Here is a 19,500-nt window from a genome sequence, read left to right on the forward strand (position 1 = left end):
CTGCGAGGATCCTAATAGTGATGGGAGCTTCCAGCTCCTACTCTGAGTCAGTGTGCCTGGGTTAAGACTCACTTAAATAAGCACCTTCAGAAATCCTGTGTTTCGCAATGGCATGGATGAACCTGGAGAACATAGTGTTTAATGAACTAAACCAGGCACAAAAAGACAAGTACTGCATGATCTCATTCACATGTGGAATCTAAAGAAGTCAAACTCACAAGAGCAGAGAACAGAATGTAGTTCCCAGGGAGTGGGGTGATGGTGCTGGATGAGTGGGGAGATGTTATACAAAGCTCACAGAATCTCAGATCAAATGAAGGAGTAGTTTCAAGAGATCCATTTTACAATGTGGCGAATACAGTTAATAATTATGTACTGTATATTTGGAAATTGCTGAGAGTAGATTTTAAATGCTTTCACTACAGAAAAAGGTGAGTGATAGATGTTAATTAGCTTGATTTACTTATTCCACAGTGCATGCACATATCAAAACATCATGTTGGACCCTATAAATATGTACAATAAAATTGAACCAACTACATTAATAAACAAGCATCTTCAAGTGAGTGTCCCATGGGTGGTTGGTGGGCCACACTTCTGAGAAATCCTGTATAAAAGAAGGATTTGTCACTACTGCCCTGTTCTTTTATGGTGTTCTTCAACCATTTTAGCCAAGTGACCGAGAACAAGTTGCATTTTAACTGAGTTCGATGCCAAAAGCCTGTGCCGAGTCGGGGGGAGACTGGTGAAGGGGGAGCGCTGCTGGAGCTGACTCACGGCTCATTTCCTCTAGCTCCACGGTTCCTTCTGAGTTTCTGTCAGTTAATGTTCAGGGTAAAGAAGAGGCACTTAAAATAAAAGCACAGTGTTTTAATAGATGAAAATTATATTCATTATCACTGTCCTCTTCTCTCATAGGCAAGGAGGACATTATGTTAAAGTGAATCTGTAAATGTTAAACCAGACCTGTTTTCATCTGCACTAATCCTGAGGGTTCCAGGCGAGGTGGGTGGGCTCTTGAGAGGTGGTGTATTTTGCTCTTTAGGCATTTCACCTACCATGGAAGAGTCCTTTTCCAGAGCCCATGAACCTGTGTTCCAACAGAAATTAGAAGGGATTATCTGTGTGATTTATTAGAAATTGTAGAAAAAAAGAGGTGCTCATAATGAACACAAATTACCACACTAATTTTATATACCCCATCTAAATAGAAATTTTGTAGATTTACCACATTCCACTTCTTGAACACTTTGCTACACACACTTCATTGGATGTGGCCAAGCAAATTGGGGTATGCTTTGTTCCAAATATTCCTGAAGGCTTCTCCCACCAATTCCATCAGCATGACACAAAGTAGCCTGTAGTGATTATCTTGTATCACTGATATCTTGTCAATCCAGTCGATTTCTATTGTTGGTTGTATTGTATAATAACAAACACTTTTCTGGTGAAATAATAGAGGACTTTGCTACACTTTCATCAGAATAAGTCACCAATTGTGGTTTTTGAAGACCTCTTCCTGTCTTGCATTCTCACAAGCTAGTCTGTCCTTGGTAAAAGTGAAGTACAGGAGCATCTTTGCAGTTTTCCTCATTTAAATGTAGGTTGTAAGGGAAAATAATTTTTGATATAATTTAAGATGAGCCCATCTACCCATTTGTTGGAGGCCAAGTGGGGAAGGTCCCTTTTCACTTGAGATTGCTGTGAAGATGACCAGTCTTATAAACTTTAGAGAATGGCTTTCTGACCTGCCCATGCACATTGCACCTAAAGGAAAAAGAAATCTGAACAGTCAAGTCTGTCTGTCTTTCTGAACCTCTGCTGCGTTAGCCGCTGCCTTTTGTTCTCTTTCTTCCCTGCAGCTGGAGTAGCCTTAGGAAGATGCTCTTCAGTAAGCCACTCACTGGGAGGGCCCCCAGATTTACTAAGGTATCATAGCCACCTTGCTCTGTGCAAGGCAGTCTGAGTCCTGGGTGAGCAGACTTCTTTGTCATTAGAATGCTATTAATGTTGCCAGTCATCATGTAGTTGGAGCCCCATGATTTGATTATAGAAGTAAAAGCAATAAGGGATTGGAATTGACAGTGCCCGTGGCCCTACTGTAAAGGCAGCAGGTTGCATGTGAATTGATTTTTGACTGCCCTGGTAAGAAAGGGGATCTCTTTGGTAGTAAGACTAGTTTGTTCCTGGTGCTCAGCCACTTGGCAGAGCTGGCCCCACAGGCAATTCCACCTGCCTGAGAGAACTGGGCAGAAATGTTTTACTGGTCCTGAAGAACAGGACTCAGAGAAGTCCCAAAGAAGTGGTAGGAAAGTGGTCTGGTCTCATGAGCTGGCCAGGGAGAGCATGGTGTGTTGCCCAGGGTGAGGCAGGACCTGGGTGCACAGATATTCCAAGGGAAAGAGTGTTACATAAAAGTCAGGTCTCTGTGGACTTGTATCTACTCTCTGAATCAAGAATTGCAGACCCAAAGTCACCCTAGAACCTGGTGAGTTGCACAGGGAGCAGGAAGAAGGTTGATGTCAACACGCTGTGCTTTCATTAGCCTCTGTAGGCTTCCTGTCTGCTGGGCTGGCACACTCAGTGGTGCAGCTCTGCTGTGTTCTGGCCCCTTGCAAGAAACAAGGCACGGCCTGTCCAAGCCATGGGGGCTGCAGGTGAGTTCCCATGATGCAGGTTCCTCTTGCTTTAATCCTCTCCTACCTCCAACCCTCTCCACCTCCCACAAAATAGACAGGATCCTGGCAACCCTGGGTTGTAACTGACGATTAATGACTATGCTTTCAAACATTCTCTCCAGACATTGCGTGGTAAGCCATTAGTTACTGTTTGGAAGGCTTTCTTATTGCATCAAAAAGAATTTTAGATTTGGCAAGAGTTTGGGTAGCACATTTCCTTTACAAAGAAGGCAGACCAGGGGCTCCTGCTTGGCCCTGGAATCAGGGGAGAATGATCTTATTTGTGGACAGCGGCTCTGTTTATTTGTGGGTCTGTTCAGGATCACCTGCTCTGCCAACAGAAGTACAGCCTGCCTAATTTCTACATGCATGGAAAAGTCTGGATTTTTTTTTGTCTGTATTTTTATTTATTTATTTATTTTTTAGTTTTTTATAGCATAAACCCACCCTTTCCAAAAATGGGTAGAACACTGTCTTCCATATCATGCCTCCTTTGCTTACCTTAGTCTACCTCTCCCATCCAGAGGACATATGCTTTCTGTGAAGGTGGCAACTTTTTGGGGAGATCCTGATGGCTTTTTAGGTAGATGGGTGGCCAGTCTTAGGATTTTGTAGCATTATGCTTCCCAAATTACTTCTCCCTGTTTATCATGCTCCTCTGACACAGGCTCACGTCACAGGAGCACAAGTGTCATTCTTTGTCTCAGCCTTCCCGATTCATTTCAGCTACCTACGTGCAGCCTATCTTTGCTCTGTTTTCTTTCCTCCATACTTTTCAGTATTAGGCATACTGGGTAAATTTTATTAATTTATCTTGCTTACTTCTATTTCTCTAACAGAATAAGAGATCCGCAGGGGCAAGGATTCTTGTTCATTTTATTTCCCACAGTCCTCCCAACGTCTAGTGTCGTACTGTACACATAGTAGACAATCAATGAATGTTTATGAAATGAGTTATGAATCAATGAATAGATCACACCTTGTAATAAAGTAGATTTGGTGCAGAAAAGAAAAACCTGTACCTGCCTGTGTGTTTATTATCCTGGAGTGTTTTAAATCACTGGATGTTGTTGTTATTCTTGTTTTTTTGTAAGGCAAAATAATTTTGTCTATTTCTCCAAATGACTTGGGAAGGGATGTCATTCACTGCAACCAGCAAGGGGCTTCTGAGTGACTCTTGGGCTTAGTACCACTTCTCTGAATACCCACAGCCCTGGGCTGAGTATATCCCACCAAGAATGAGGCAGCTGGGTAACTTGCTGTCTCATTCTTGGTGGGATATAAGATTTTCCTCTCACCCACAAGATTGGAAAGGGCTTGAAATCTGGGGTCACCTTGAGGCAAGCATAACCAAACGGTCAAAGCTTCATACTCTGTGTTAATAAGAACTGATTTTGTATTACAAACATATCCACCAAACCAGGTATTTCTTCCTTTCCCAAAGAGATCCTGTTGTTACTCTCCAGGCTATATTAGGCCCAGTTACAGGTGGATCCAGAATCTGTGGGCCTAATGCTTATGAAAGAATATGAAATTACAGATATAAACCTTCAGGTCATCTCCCAAGACTTTGGAAGAGACCTATACCAACTGAGAGGTCCTAAACCTAAGCTTCCTTGATGTCCTGGTACATATACTTTTGAATCTGCTATGGTTTGAATTTGGGTAATCACCCAAAGGTCCAGATATTAAAGGTTTGGTTCTTGGTGGTGCTATGGGGAGGGGGTGCCTTATGGGAGGTATTTAGGTCATTGGTGGCCCTCGACCCCATCAGTCCTCTTGGTCTCTCTGCTTCCTAGCTCATAATAGCAAGTGGCTTGCTCTGCCACACTCTCCTTCCCATTGCCATCCAGTGCCCTCCTCAGACACCCAAAGCAGTGGGGCAAACCAGTCTTGGACCAGAACCATGAGCGAAATAAACTTTTTCTCCTTATAAAGTAATGGGCTCTGGTGTTTGTAACCCAAAGATGACCGATATGGAGTCCAATTCAGATAATTCTTGGAATCACAACAGCTACAGGCAATTTTGTACATTGGGTAATGGAGCTGGGGGTATGGATGATCATCAACCAGTCATTAGCAGTCTTTCTTCTGAGTTCATCCAAAGGTATATGGTATAATGAAAATAGCAGCACATGTCATCAATTAAAAATGAGCTGTTGACTAGGTATTAATAATATACAGATCCTTGTGGAGACTAGTTGGGTTAGTTTTGGGTAATGGTGAGTAGACCCTAATACTGTATGATTTACCACTCTGATTTTCTCTCCTAATGTCAAACAAGCCTCCTTTTCTGTGGTGTGGCTTTAAATCTATAAGATTAGGACAAAGGACAATTGGTAAGGTTCTTGTATGCTGCCACACTGATGTATTTTCAGGCATCTGTTCAAATTTCAGAGCTCTGCATAAAGTAGAAATTAAGATGTGTTCATTTCAGATGGCTGCTGATACAGGGAACTTGCAGGTGCAGTTTGGATATAGTTATGATATGAATAGAAATGCAAATTCAATGAATAAATATACCAGGGCACATCATGATACTTACTATAAACCTGAAACTACAGCATTAATTACAGTTTATGAAATGATCTAAAATGAAGTATGAAAGTATGAGGTGGGTTATTTTTATGGAAGTAGCATTAATGGCAGTGGAGGTATTATAAGAAACTCTTGATTATCTGTAAGCAAATTATATAGTTTACAGTTCTATGCAAGTCAAAGTAAATTAGCAAAGTAGAGGATTGGTTGAATGCACTTATAGGAAAATTAATGGCACAGTTACAATTGCTTAGTGAAGTAGTGAATTCTTTATTGATGATTACTTGGTAGTTTATTATTATAGTGTATTTTTCTTCCTTTAAACCAGTCATTGCTTGTATAATCAAGAATGTAGATCTGAGTTTGGTGTGAGTTGGGCTTAGACCATATTTTAAAAATACTGATACCTGGTCCCGTACACAGACATTCTGATGAATTGGTCTGGGAGACAATCAGGAATCAGGATTTTAAAAAATTCTACAGGTGATGCTAATGTGGATGCAAGGTAGAAAACGGTGGAACTAGATGAAGCAAGTGTATGTATGAATGTATGTACACACACATGGATGTGTGTATGTGTACATGTAAGTGTGCATATCTATGTATATACTAATATTTTACTGAGTCACTTAAGGCTAAAATTTGGTTATTTCTAAATTCTATAAATAGATTTAGAGATAGATTGATTTTATGATCATTCATTTAATTTAGTTGAAGCACATGGTTGAAATGGTTGGGTCACCCTAACATACTGTCCTACCAGTCTACTATTACACTTAGATTTCATTCCACAGTGTGGTATTATTTTATGTATCTGGTGCTTTAGGTATAGACTCATGGGAAGGCTGGTGTGTTCGTAGAGCAGATTGAGTCCTATCTGAATCACTGTGAACACCCGACTTCCTCTCTATGGTCCTGGGATTTCTCATGATTGAAGCCTGAGCGTTGAACTAGTCTACTGATTGTCTAGATGCCATCCCTGTACAAGCAATATCCATATCACCTGGAAATATAGATTTCTAGACCATACACCATCCTACTCAATCATATGGCTGGGCATTTTAACATGTGCTTCAATTGATTCTGATTTGTGCCAAGGTTTGAGAACCACCACACAGTATAATGTCTGAGCTCCTTTCCCTGTTTAAAAGTTTATGACTTTATTATTTGTAGTGATATATACATGAAAAGTCTACATTTTTATCTCCTCCCAAGTATAATTAAGTATAATTCTATCTATAATTCCTTAAGTATAATTCTATCTATCTTTATCTTTTGGTAATTCCTGCATAGTACAGATAATTGGTGTTGTCCAAGTTGTGATTTAAAGATGGAAGGTAGCCTAGAGTTCTGCACCATGTTAGAATCACTTTTTAAATCTCTAGGTAATAGAAACTGTTGTGGTCATTTGCTTTAAAGAGAGAGAGAGAATTTTAATATTTACTTTTAGTTCTTGGCAGACACAACATCTTTGTTGGTATGTGGTGCTGAAGATCGAACCCGGGCCGCACGCATGCCAGGCGAGCGCGTTACCGCTTGAGCCACATCCCCAGCCCTGTTGTGGTCATTTTTTTACCAGTTACATTTCTAGAACAGCTTTATGGAGAGATAACTCATGTACCATGCAAATAACCTATTTGAAATCTGCAGCTTAATAGATTTTAATATGTTCCCAGAATTGTTCAGCAATTATCACAATCAATTTTAGAACATTTCTGTCACCCCCAAATAAGCCCTGTACCTATTAACCATTGCTCCCCATCTATTTCTTCCATCACCCTCTGAAAACTCTAATCTCTTTTCTACCTCTATAGATTTGCATATTCTGAACATTTAATGTAAACAAAATCATGCAATATATGGCCTTTTGTTTCTGACCTTTTTTTTTTAGTATGATGTTTTTGAGGTTTCTCTATTTTTGTAGCATGTACAGTCACTTGATCCTTCTCATTACAGAATAGTATTCCACTGTATGTATATACTATGTTTTATTTATCAACATTTGGATGCAACTTTTTGTATAGATGTTTGTTTTTGCTATTTTCAGCACATACTAGAAGTTGAATTGCTGGGTTGTATGACCAGTTTTTTTTAACTGTTTAATAAATTCTCAAAATGATTTTGAAAGTAAATACACTATTTTATATTTACATCAGCAGTGTATTAGATAGCATTCCAGTTCATCCACTCCAATGACACTTTACTGTGCCAGAGTGGTGCCTGTAGCTTATGACAGAGTAGCCCCAATTCTTCCATTGTAATATTGCAGTCATTTATTTCATTTGTCCATATGCTATAACCACAAAATATGCTGTTTCTATTATTACTTTAAACAGTTACATTTTAGATCAGTTTTATAAAGAAGAAAACTTAAAGATTTTATTTTCTTTTGTTCCTTCTCCAAGTTCTGACCTATATCATTTCCCTCTGCCTGAAGAACATTTCTTGTAGGACAAGTTGACCAACAATGAATTCCTTTAGTATTTTTTTTGCCCAGAAAATATTTGCATTTCTCATCCCTTTAAAGGATAATTTAACTGAATATAGAATTCTATCTTGGTGGGTTTTTTCTTTAAACATTATATTTTTCACCTCACTGTTTGCTTGACTGGTTTCTGATGAGGTGCTGTAATTCTTATCTGCATTCCTATGTGGCTAAAGTGTTTTTTTCTCCAATTTCATTTATGAATTTCTCTCTGCCTTTGGTTTGCTACAGTTGGAATATGATATGCCTAGGTGTGATTATGTTGGTCTTGATTCTGCTTCTCATTCTCTGGATTTTATGGATTTCATGTCTGTTATTTATTTTTGGAAAGCGCTTACCATTATGACTGCAAAGATTTCTTCTGTTCCAGCCTCTGATATTCTAATCTGTGGAATATCCATTCTCTGATATTCTAATTATGAATGCTTTATACCTTTTGAATTTACCCCAAAGTTCTTATGCATTGTGGTCTTTCTTCATTTCTTTTCTTTCTTTCTTTCTTTTTTCTTTTTCTTTCTTTCTTTCTTTCTTTCTTTTTTTTTGATGCAGGGAGGTAATGATTTCTTTTCTTCAATTCTTTTTTCTCTTTGCATTTCAGTTTGGAGATTTCTACTGATCTGTCCAAGCTCACTTTTCTTTTTTCTTTTTCTTTTCTTCTTTCTTTCTTGACTGGGGATTGAACTCAGGGATACTCAACCACTGAGCCACATCCCCAGCCTGATTTTCTATTTTATTTAGAGACAGTGAAAATCTCACTGAGTTACTTAGGATCTTGCTAAGTTGCTGAGGCTGGCTTTGAACTCTTTGATCCTCCTGCCTCAGCTTCCTGAGCCACTGGGATAACAGGTATGTGCCACCAAGCCCAGCTCAAGCTCACTTTACTTTCTCAGCTGTGTTGAGTCTACTGATGAATCAGTGAAGGCATTCTTCATTTCTATATTAGTGTTTTTGATTTCCAGAATTTTCCTTTGATTCTTAGATTCCATCTATTTCCTTACATTACCCATCTGCTCTTTATGTTGTCTGTTTTTTCCTTAAAGCACTTGACATATTAATCATAATTATTTTAAATTCCCTGTTGAATAATTCCAAGGTCTATATCATATCTGAGTCAGATTCTGATGCTAATTTTGTGCCCGCTTCATGTGTTGAAGTCCTGACCCCTGTTATCTCAGAACATGATTGTATTTGGAGATAGGGTCTTTGAAGAGGTAATTTAGGATAAATAAGGTCAGATGGGTGGCCCTAATTCAATATGATTGGTGTCCTTATGAGAAGATTAGGACACGCAAAGTGATGATCAGAGGAGGACATAGCCAGAATCTGACTGTCTTCAAGTCAAAGGAGAGAGGCCTCAGAAGAAACCAAAGCTGACAGTATCCTGATCTTTGATTTCTAGACTCCAGAACTGTGAGAAAATAATTGTCTTTTGTATAAATCATCCAGTGTCTGATATTTTTTAATGGTAGCTGGGGGAACTAATATAATCTCTCCAAACTGTGTTTCTGCCTTTTGGTATACCGTGTGTGTGTACATGCATGCACATGTATTGAGTTCCAGACAGGTTCTATGAAGTGATAGGGATTGATTGAGATAAATTGGTCTAGTGTGAAGATTTATGTTAATCTGGTTATGTCCATGTTTTTTGTAGTTATATAATAACAGGAGGTTTCAACTTCCTTCTTTTTCTCCCCTCTCTTTGGACTTTGGATTCCCTAAGTAATCCTTGGAGAGAGTGTATGTCTTCCAGCACTTTCTGCTCTAATCTACCATGATCATACTGAATCTCTGTTGGTGCATGGTGTGGGGTAGGGAGGAGGAATGTTCTATATCATGCAGTGAATTCCCAGTGTTTTAATGGATCTGTGTCCAGATCTATGACCTTCACAAATGTTTCTCAAGTGAGAGTGTTTCTTTTCCTGCTTGCCCCATACTTTCCTGGCTGCAGTATTCTCAACTTATTTCCTTGCATCCTAACCCCTGTAAGACTATTTTATTTTCTCCATAGGTAAGACAGAAAACCTAAAAGGGACTGGAAAGAGAGGAATGTCCTTCCCCAAGCTGGGTTAGACTCAGGGCAAAACTTTTCCCCTGGAGAGCAGGACTTTGCTATGGAGAAGGTACTGAGCGCAGTTCACAATGGCACTCTTCACCTCTCTCCACAAGAGTCTCAGAGAGTTTGTCTCCAATCTTTCTGGTGAGGATCTGAGGTGATTTCTATAAGTAAAGCCCATAAAAGTGTGGGAGCTTCCTAAGAATGTGGGCCTTAAGAGCTTCTCAACTCATTTTGACCAACACGCTGGCTCCCAATCATCAAAATGACCATTTGGGTATTAATACCATTTTATGGCTCTAGTGACTTTTGCTTGAGCTAAGCAGATCTTGGCTTTGTCTCTCTGGATGTACCTATCTATCCAGATTTGCGGGGAGCTATTTTCCCTGCAACCTCAGTGTTTTACAGTGTCCCAGCAAAATTGTTGATTTTTTCAGTCTTTTTCTCATAATAAGCACAGATGTGATCAATTCCAAGTTCCTCACACGTTGGAATTTAAATTGAAAGTCTTACTTGGTGGGATGTTTTACTAGTGATGCCAATGATTCTGTAGGTCATTTGGGAGAAAAGTACCTTCTTTAACAATATTCAGGTTTTCAATCCATGAATTTGGAATATCTCTTCGTTTATTTAGATCTCTTATTTCTCTCAACAACATTCCATGTTTTTCAGCATACAAATCTTACATATTTAGTTGCACTTATTCCTAAGCACTTGATTCTTTTCAGTTTTACTGTGAATAGAATCGTTTCTTTAATTTTGAATTTTTATTGTTTGATAACTTGTTGATAATATATAGACATACCATTGGTTATTAAAACAGTTGTATTTCTTCCTGTTCAATCTATATGACTTTTATTTCTTTTCTAGCTTTAGTGCACTTGTGAGAACCAACGTTAACATTTTTATAAGCCTGTTTTTATTTTGTTTTGTCTTGTTTTTGAGATGGGGGGTCTCACTATGTCACCCAGGCTGGCCTCCAACTCCTGGGCTCAAGCCCTCCTCCCACCTCAGCATGGCTGGCTTAAGCCTGTGTCTGAGCTGCAAGTGCTCCTCTTAGTGCTTATTAGGCATGGGAATTACACAGTGATGATGATATAGATGGTGCTTTTGTTTACAGTAATAAATATGATCATGTAAACATTAAGACTGGCTCACAAAAATCATCCAGCAAAATTATCTCACAAAGCCATTGGCATTCAGACTTTGAAACAGAAACGAAATCAACTATAGCTTTATAGGGTTTGTTGTTCATAGTCATGGAGTAATTTTTTATTTTTTATTTTTTTTGGATTTGGTCATTGAGTAATTTTGAAATGAAAGCATCTAGAGGGTTGCTGCTGTTGTCATTGTATTTGTTTTTGTTTTTGTTGTTGTTGTTGTTTTCTGGTTTTTGTTTTTCCTTTGTACATACCTGCTCTCTCACGCAATCCTTGACAGATGTACAATGTCTTTTTGTTTGTCTCTTTCCTGATGGAGATATTCTAGTGTGGGACATGTTTTCTATTTTTTTATATTAAGACTTTTTCCCCCCATTATTTCATCAAAAACAGCTATTTAAAGTTTGGGGGGTAAGACATTGGATACATTTATTTTTAAAGAAAACTATTATCCCCATTGTTCATGGAAAATTAAGAACTTTGGCAATCCAGGTTTAAATGATCAATGATCCCAAGCCTTTTTTTTTTTTTTTAACTGCCCCCACTCACCCTCCACACTTCCCAGGATTAGTGTTGTGGAACTGAAAAGCTACACCTTTCACTGGTGTGAATGCAAAGCAGCTAAGAATGCTCAGGGAAGGTGGTCCTTGCATTCTCTTTCTTGAGAGACACTTACACTGGCAGCTTGATCAGACAGAGCACCTGTTCTGCTGATCATGTCTTCACTGTCTCTCTCAAGCAGACCCGAAGCTCTCCTCCCTCTGGCTTGGACACCCTCCTCCCTGGCTGAGCTGTTGCGCCATGTTCTCTTTCTTTGCACTGCCCTGTCCTGGGCCCTGTGCAGACCATCCTCCTCTTCCTGTCTCTCCGAGGTGAAAATACAATGCAGGCTGATTGTGCCTCATCTTGCTGAATTGCTGCTTGATTGCATTTTAGTTCCCTCCATCCAGTGCCAGGCAGGTAGCCTAAGTAGAAAAAGGGGGCCAGCACTCCAGTTATAGGGGATGGCCACTGCTCTGCTCCCACTGGCCCTTGCCAGGAAGAAATACAAGACGAGCCCTGTCAGATGTGTTTTCTCTATTTCTTCTTCTTCTTTTCTAAAGAAAAGCCAGAAATCTGGATATTTTATGTGAAATCTTCTGTTTTTAAATATTGGAAGTGAATACATACTCTTTATAAATACTTTCCAGGCCAAACAAAATACTCCTGTGGGCCACATTTGGCTGTGGGCTACCCGTGGTTGACCTCCGATTTACTGTAATTGCTTTCAGCTGGAGTTGTGAGTGGATACAACCAGGATTTCTGGAGACACCCCTAAATATTAACAATGGGCTTCTGAATCTCCTTATTGCCCCTGCTCCCATCTTTTTATTCCTCCAGCTGGGCTGTTTTGTGGAAGGCAGATCTCTCATCCCTTGAGTTGACCACTTTGCTTGTAGTGGAGAATCTTATGTCAAAGATCTGAGGGCACCTGGTTATCACCCCTAATTTTGGAAGAAGATGGCAGAGGCTTTTTCCATCACCTCATTTTTTTGAATTCTAAAGCAAGTGTGAGACAGCTGAAGGGCTTGCCCAGGTTCTCACCATTGCTGAGGAGGACACCATGATCCATTCACCACCAAATTGCTGCTCTCTTTGCCCTGATGTTGCCTCTGACCCCATATCAACTTCAAAAAGAGCAAGGGTTTTCAAAATTTGGATGACTTAATTTAGTTATTGAGTCTTGCTCATATTTATTTATTTATTTCTATCTTCTTCCCACCTCTGTAGTCACCTAACATTCCTCTAAGTAGAAAATACAGCATCTTGGGGACTCCAGAAAGATGGACCCCAAGTGCAATTAGTAGTCTGTGGGGGTCTTCTTAGTTGGCCAACAGTTGTGCTGAGGGATCTGTGATTTCTTTTCCAAAATTGCAGAACCAGATCCATAAAGCAATGATGTGATCTAGTTACAGGAAGCATGTGTCACTCTATTGAGAATTGGATTAAATTTGCAGTAAGATACTGATTTCTGTGGATTAAGTTGTGTCACATATGTACCCCAACATGTGTGGTTGTTTTGAGGATTTATGAGAACGTTCAGCCCTGTTTAAATAGCTTATCTCCACTGGTAAACCTAAAAGAAAGACAAAGAATCTGGCCTTTTGCCAATATCCATGTTTCAAGTTAAAATGGAAATTCCAGGCAGGAATCACAAATTGATCTTCTGTTTCAAAAGCAAAGGCTTAATACCAAGTAGGTGTTTTAGTAGAGAGATTGCCAATGGAGTGTGGGTAGGGTGCGATAAGACTCTTTTTTTCATTATCCCATCAAAAACAGCTATTTGAAGTTTGGAGGATAAGACATTGGGTGTCTCTAAATACACTGACCCTGTGCGGATTCTGAGTAGCCTCTGAGAAGCAAGCACTCCAAGAAGGAGAGACGCTGCTGATGGGAATGTGCTGCACACGTGAATGGTGGGAAAACAGATATAAGGCTAAGAGTCACTACTCTGCTACCTGCCAACTGGAGATTAGGCTTGCTCTCTCTATTGAATTCACTATTGCCTGGTTACTCAGGGCAGAGTGGGAAACAGGCTGTCTGTGTCTAACTGATTTAGTGCTGGCATTTAGGAGTCTAAGGTCAAAATGTTGGCTGCATGTAATGTGTCTTGTGTCCGGGCTCCTCTCCATCTTTTCATTTTCTGTACAATCAGCCCTTGCCTTATTTCTTACACGTGTCCCCTTTCACTGTATCCTACTGTCTTTTTTCATCTGTATGTTCTCAGCTTTTGGAATTCTATACCATTTCATGGAGATATGTCTTCTTGTTAGGACTGATCACTCACTTTGCAGAGCCCAGTGCAGAAAGAAAATGCAGATCCTCTTGTTGGAAAATTTCAAGATAGTGACAGCAGAGGATGAAACCACGCGTGAGTCCTTCTGAGTGTGTGACGTGTGACAGATGAGTTGGCCCTGCCTCTTGCAACTTAGCCAGGAGCTCAATAATTTTCTGATGCATCCTACTGGGTCCTATAGGAAATTGGTTTCTGGATGTAGCCTTCAGTGCATTTCTAGAATTAGATCCCGATTCTGTAGAACTTTTCCTTGGTGAAAAATTTAATAGAACACAAGCCTCCTTATTTCAACAGTGAAAAATATTAGGCAGAGATAGATCAATTAGAGAAAACAAATCTAAATACAGCACTCCTGATTTTGTAAGGAGAATATACATTTTTAAAAATTAACATACAAGCTGGGTGCAGTGGCACAGGCCTGTAATCTCAGTGGCTTGGGAGGCTGAGACAAGAAGATCGTGAGTTCAAAGCCAGCCTCAGCAACAGCGAGGCACTAAGCAACTCAGTGAGACGCTGCTCTAAATAAAATACAAAATAGGGTTGGGGATGTGGCTCCGTGGTCAAGTGCCCCTAAATTCAATCCCCAGTACCAAATAAATAAATACAAATAAAATAAAAATAAATTAAATTAACATAAATAAAATACTTTCAAGAGGTGAGAATGCTGAACATAATCTCTGGCTCTCAGTATTTAATGGTGATTCAGAGTAATCAAAAAACACATCTTGTCTTCATGTAAGATTTTTAAAGTCCCAATTTCCTGAATTTTTCAGCTCTTTGAACCTTAAGGATAAGTGCACACAAAAAAATAGACACATGAATATTATAAAAAAGCAGAAAATCATTATCCTGCAAAGTTAGAAATTATAGATAATCTCAGCAGTATATAAGGAGAAGTAAAATTTTTCAGTGATTTTCAGTTGGGAAAATAACCAATGATAATATTGTGATTATGTAGCATTACGTCAACCTGATCTCTTAAGTTGATGTGATAAACCTTTTAGTTGCAAAAATCTTTCTAAATTAGCATGTCAAAGATGAAATATGGTAATCAGAGTAAGCTATGAAAATGTACTGTTTTGACAGGGAAATGATAGAAGTCAGCACCGTTGAACTAACTGAGCCTTAAAACTTCCAGGGTTTATAAGCAAGAATGAGGATCTTCATCTGCCATGTGAATATCTCCTGCCGGCTCTTTGTGTGCTCCTTATTTATTCAACAGGCACTTGTACCAGTTGTGCACTTTCTGCGCTTTCTGGCACAACATATCGCCTATGGCTAGGATACCTGAGGAGGCACCTTGATAACATGAAATTTGCCTGTTTATTTATTTATTTTTTAACAGTATGATTTGATCAGTTTCATTCCCCGGTACATCCCCTTTCCCTCTCCTCTCCCCCCCGATCCTCTTCTTCTATTCTACTGGTCTCCCTTCTATTTTTATTTTTTAATTTGTTCTAATTAGTGATACATGACTGTTGAATGCATTTTGACACATTGTACACAAATGGAGCACAACTTCTCATTCCTCTGGCTGTACATGGTGCAGTCACACCAGTAGTATAATCATACATATATAAATGGTAATGATTACTCTCATTTTACTGTCCTTCCCATCCTATCTCCACAGCCCCACTCCTCCCCTCACTCCCCTCTGCACAATCAAATTTCCTTCATTCTTCCCTACCTGCTCACCAACTATGGATCAGCACCTCCTTATTAGAGAAAACATTCAGCCTTTGGATTTTTTGGGGACTGGCTTATTTCACCTAGCATGATATTCTCCAGCTGCATCTATTTACCTGCAAATGCCATAATTGCAGGCTCAGAATTATTTCATTGTGTATATGCACCACATTTTCTTTAACCATTCATCTGTTGAAGGGCATCTAGGTTGGTTCCATAGTGTAGCTATTGTTAATTAAGCTGCTATAAACATTGATGTTGCCTGTTTAATTATGAATACACAATAATTGTGTGTAGTCTTTGCAGAAGACCTCCCAAGTCTTAGCCACATCCTAGAAATTCTTATCCCATGCTTCCCAATTGGACATTGAGTGAATACACTTATTATCAAAAAAGTAACAACAATAACTTGAGTTGCATACTTTAATAGGTATACTGTATATTAAGCACTGTTATAAGCTTTATATAGGTCAACTTATATTGAAGTAGTTATTAGACTCCATTTCTAGTAGAGGACACATGGAGTTTAATGAACCACCTAAGGTCACATAGGTAGTAAGTAGCAGATTTGAATCCTGTCATCCGTCTCCTAAATCTCCACCCTGCCCTACTTGGATTTCACCAGTACTTTATTGTCTTGGTCCAATGGATCCTTGAGACTTAAAAAAAATATATATGAAGAAAGATCCTGTAGTATCTGTTACCACTGCTAACCTCTGCCTTACATACCTGAGGCACAACTTGAATGTGATTTTTCAGGATTCTGTAGTGTTGCCATTTTGTTTACAGAGGGGCATGAATATTTCTGTTGGGTTGCCTGATGATTTTAATACTATGTCCACAAATTCTTTCATACTCCTCCCTTAAGGAGATTATGTTTATTTTCCCTGTTTATTTAGAATGGCTGCACTTAGTAACTTGCTTCTAATTAATAAAATAAGGCAGAAATGATTGTGTGTGGCTTTGATCTGTGTCTTGGCCTATCTTTCTTGGATCACTTGCTATTGGGAAACCAGTTGCCATGTCACGAGAGGTCCACTAGGTAAGAACTGGGAACCAGGCCCCTTGCAGAGCCACATCTGTGAGCTTGGAAGTGTAGCCTCCAGTTCTAGGGTGGCCTTCATGTGACTACAGGCCTGGTGGACTTCTGGACTAGGAGCTCATGTGAAACCCTGAGTCAGAGCCACCCCATCAAGCCTCTGAATTCTTCTCCTGTAGAGACTGTGAGATAATGAATGTTTGTGGGTTTAAGTCTCTTAAGTGTTAGGGCAATATATTATACAGGAATAGTAACCAGTACAGATGGTATTACAGTAGCCAGTAAGCTTTGGTCAAATTATTCATGATCAAATTGTTGAAGGAGCATATTTTATTTTGGAAAAAGAAGCACATCTGGGTTTTTCCCCTATGGAATGAAATACCTTGGGCTTATACTCACCCGAATATTTTGAAATCATAGGAAAGTATCTGAAATTTCCACATAGCTTATATCTACCTTATATTCAAGGTCTCTGAACAGTCTTTCTCTTCTCTCTTCACCTATAGTGTTCTGAATTGAATAGACTCATTTTTGTACTGTTGCAGAGCCAAGAGTCATTTGATTTTAACACAACTGTTGCTTAGCAATAGGAAGGAACTTAATGGCTCCACTCTCTTCTGCAAACTGAGAGGAGCCTCTCTGTGTGGTTGTTGTCTGTCGGAAATGCCGAATTTAAAATTGTAATTATCATTTTAAGATAAAATTGAAGCTGGCCTCTCTAACATACTGCACTTACCCTAGCATCTCTGTTGGCCAGGACGCTGGCTGACCCAGTTTGAGGCCCTCTTGCAAAAAGTTGGACTCTTGGATTTATGAGATATTTAGAAGTCTTGAGACAAAGCTGGAAAGAGACTAACAAATTCCTCATTGGTAGCAAAACAGGTGGTTTGTATTCACTATATACTTACTTTGAGATTCTGGAACTGAAAACTTGGCTTTTGCAATGTTGTGACTAGAAATTGGTCCAGTGATTTTAGGGCTGTAGAGAAGTGGGAATTTCAGGAAAAATGGGGGTGGGTGAGAGGGAATTTCGGGAAAAATGGGGTTGGGTGACCTCCTTACCATGCTCTGTTAGAAAGGCTCCTAGGAATGTCAGCTGCTGAGAATTTTTAATCACAAGGTCTAAATCCAGTTTTTCATCAGGGAGGCTAATATCAGGATTCAGAAATCTCTGCCTGAAATTATTTTCCCACTCTGTGGACTCAATTATGCACAGGTTTACTTGATTTTGTTTAATCTTTAATCTGTTATGTAATTTTGTTGTTGTTGTTGTTGTTGTTCATACCCAGTGCCATTCAAGTAAGTTTTCTGAGCAAATGAATGAAAGAAGGTCAAGTTTGAAACTCACTAGAGGGACTGGGGATGTAGCTCCGCTCTGGTGTAGAGCACTTGCCTAGTCTGTGTGAGACCCAGAAAAAAAGAAAGGAAAGGAGGCAGGAAGAAAAGAAGAAGGGGAGGGAAGTGAGGGAGGAGAGAGAGGGAAGGAGGGAAGGAAGAGAGGAAGGAAGGAAGGATCCATCAAAGGCATTGTTTCTCCTCTCTAAAAAATGATAATCCACTTACAGAGATTAGGTGAATAGTCATAAAGTAAATACCAAATGATCAAGATGTAAACTCCAATAAGCTGATTATAATCAGTATCATTACTAGCCATGTTGTTAAACTCTGGACTTGGAAACTAAGAGAAAATGTCATATTAGCAAAATAATAAGACTTCAGTGCATAACCCTGAAAGAAAAGGTTAATATAGTTTCAAAGTATTTCAGAAATTCTCCCAATTAGCTCTCTTGCAGCAGATTTTTTTTCTTTTATTTTGAAACACTTTCATCCTCTGCATCTACAAGTTATATTTTGTGGCTGCATACTTCCTGGTTTATGTAGCAATCTGAGGAATTTAGCTGGTATTAGATAAAGGTGAGAGAGTATCTGTCATACTGGGCTAAATTAACATTGCCAAGATTTCTACACATGCATCTTAATGAGATGTTATGAAAGACTGACATTGAAGCAAATTATATTCACTGGCTTCAAAAATCAGGAGTTATAAAGCCACAAAAATTCGAAAATAGTGTAGTTTCAGAGTAAAATAGTAGTATTGTGTTGCATACTTTTGTGTGTGTATATTTGTGTATGTGTTTTTAATAAATGTAACAAATCATCACTGGGAACCAAATGTATCATTGTTCAGATGGTATTGGATCATAAGCTCTATAGACCCAGGCTGGATGTTTAATTACATGTAGCGTTTGAGTGGCAACAGCACAGATGTTATTTGCCTTCAATATACCTCTTTTGTACAGATTTTTCTTTGTGTTTGCTTCTAACTTCCAAAATCCTGTACACAATTCAGAATTAATTTGAAAAAGTAGAACGTCTTAGTCTGGATGAACTTTCATTTGGCAAATAATGTTTCACTGCCAGAGATTTCCCTGCCAAAGTAGGTTATCTTAATTCCTGCAGATTGTATATGAATCAAGCCACAGTCCCCTTTGGAGACAGGCACTGAATACAGTCTCAGTGAAGGCTGGAGTCCTCCTCCACTTTCTTCACCTTCCTGGCTGCAGGGTTAAAGATTCACAACTGATCTCCTCATTGCCTTTTTTCATACAAGCATTATGCACTTACAAAGCCCTGATCATATACCTTACATGTATCAACTGCCTTTTGGTTAATAATCAGTGACAGGGTGTCCATCTCTGTAAGTCTGAGGAGTGGGAAGAAACACATTATCCTACTCTTCCTGGTACATGAAGAAACAGGCCCAATGAGGTAAGGAGCCTTACTCAAGGGCAAGTTAAAAATCACAAACTTGAACTTGTTGTCTAGTGCTCTTGGTTACTTTTGTTCAGTGGTATTTCAGAGTCCTGTGCCTCTGATATTTTGAGTGACAATTGAGCAGTTAATTGCTATCTATTTCCTATCTAATGATTTTCATGACGGATCATGCTTCAAATATGAATCTCAACTTCCTTTCAGATTCAGTCCCTTCCTGTATTTAAGGAAGTCGTCTTAATTTCTGCAGACT

At 39.1% G+C, this 19,500-nt stretch overlaps 1 protein-coding gene across 3 annotated transcripts in view; it reads left to right on the forward strand.

Annotated features, from left to right (window-relative positions):
* The window catches only part of Rasgrf2 (Ras protein specific guanine nucleotide releasing factor 2), a 244,732-nt gene that overhangs the window by 142,671 nt on the left and 82,561 nt on the right, over positions 1-19,500 (forward strand). The window lies entirely within an intron of this gene.

This window comes from Ictidomys tridecemlineatus, chromosome 1 (assembly GCF_052094955.1).
Source record: "Ictidomys tridecemlineatus isolate mIctTri1 chromosome 1, mIctTri1.hap1, whole genome shotgun sequence".
NCBI lineage: Eukaryota > Metazoa > Chordata > Mammalia > Rodentia > Sciuridae > Ictidomys > Ictidomys tridecemlineatus.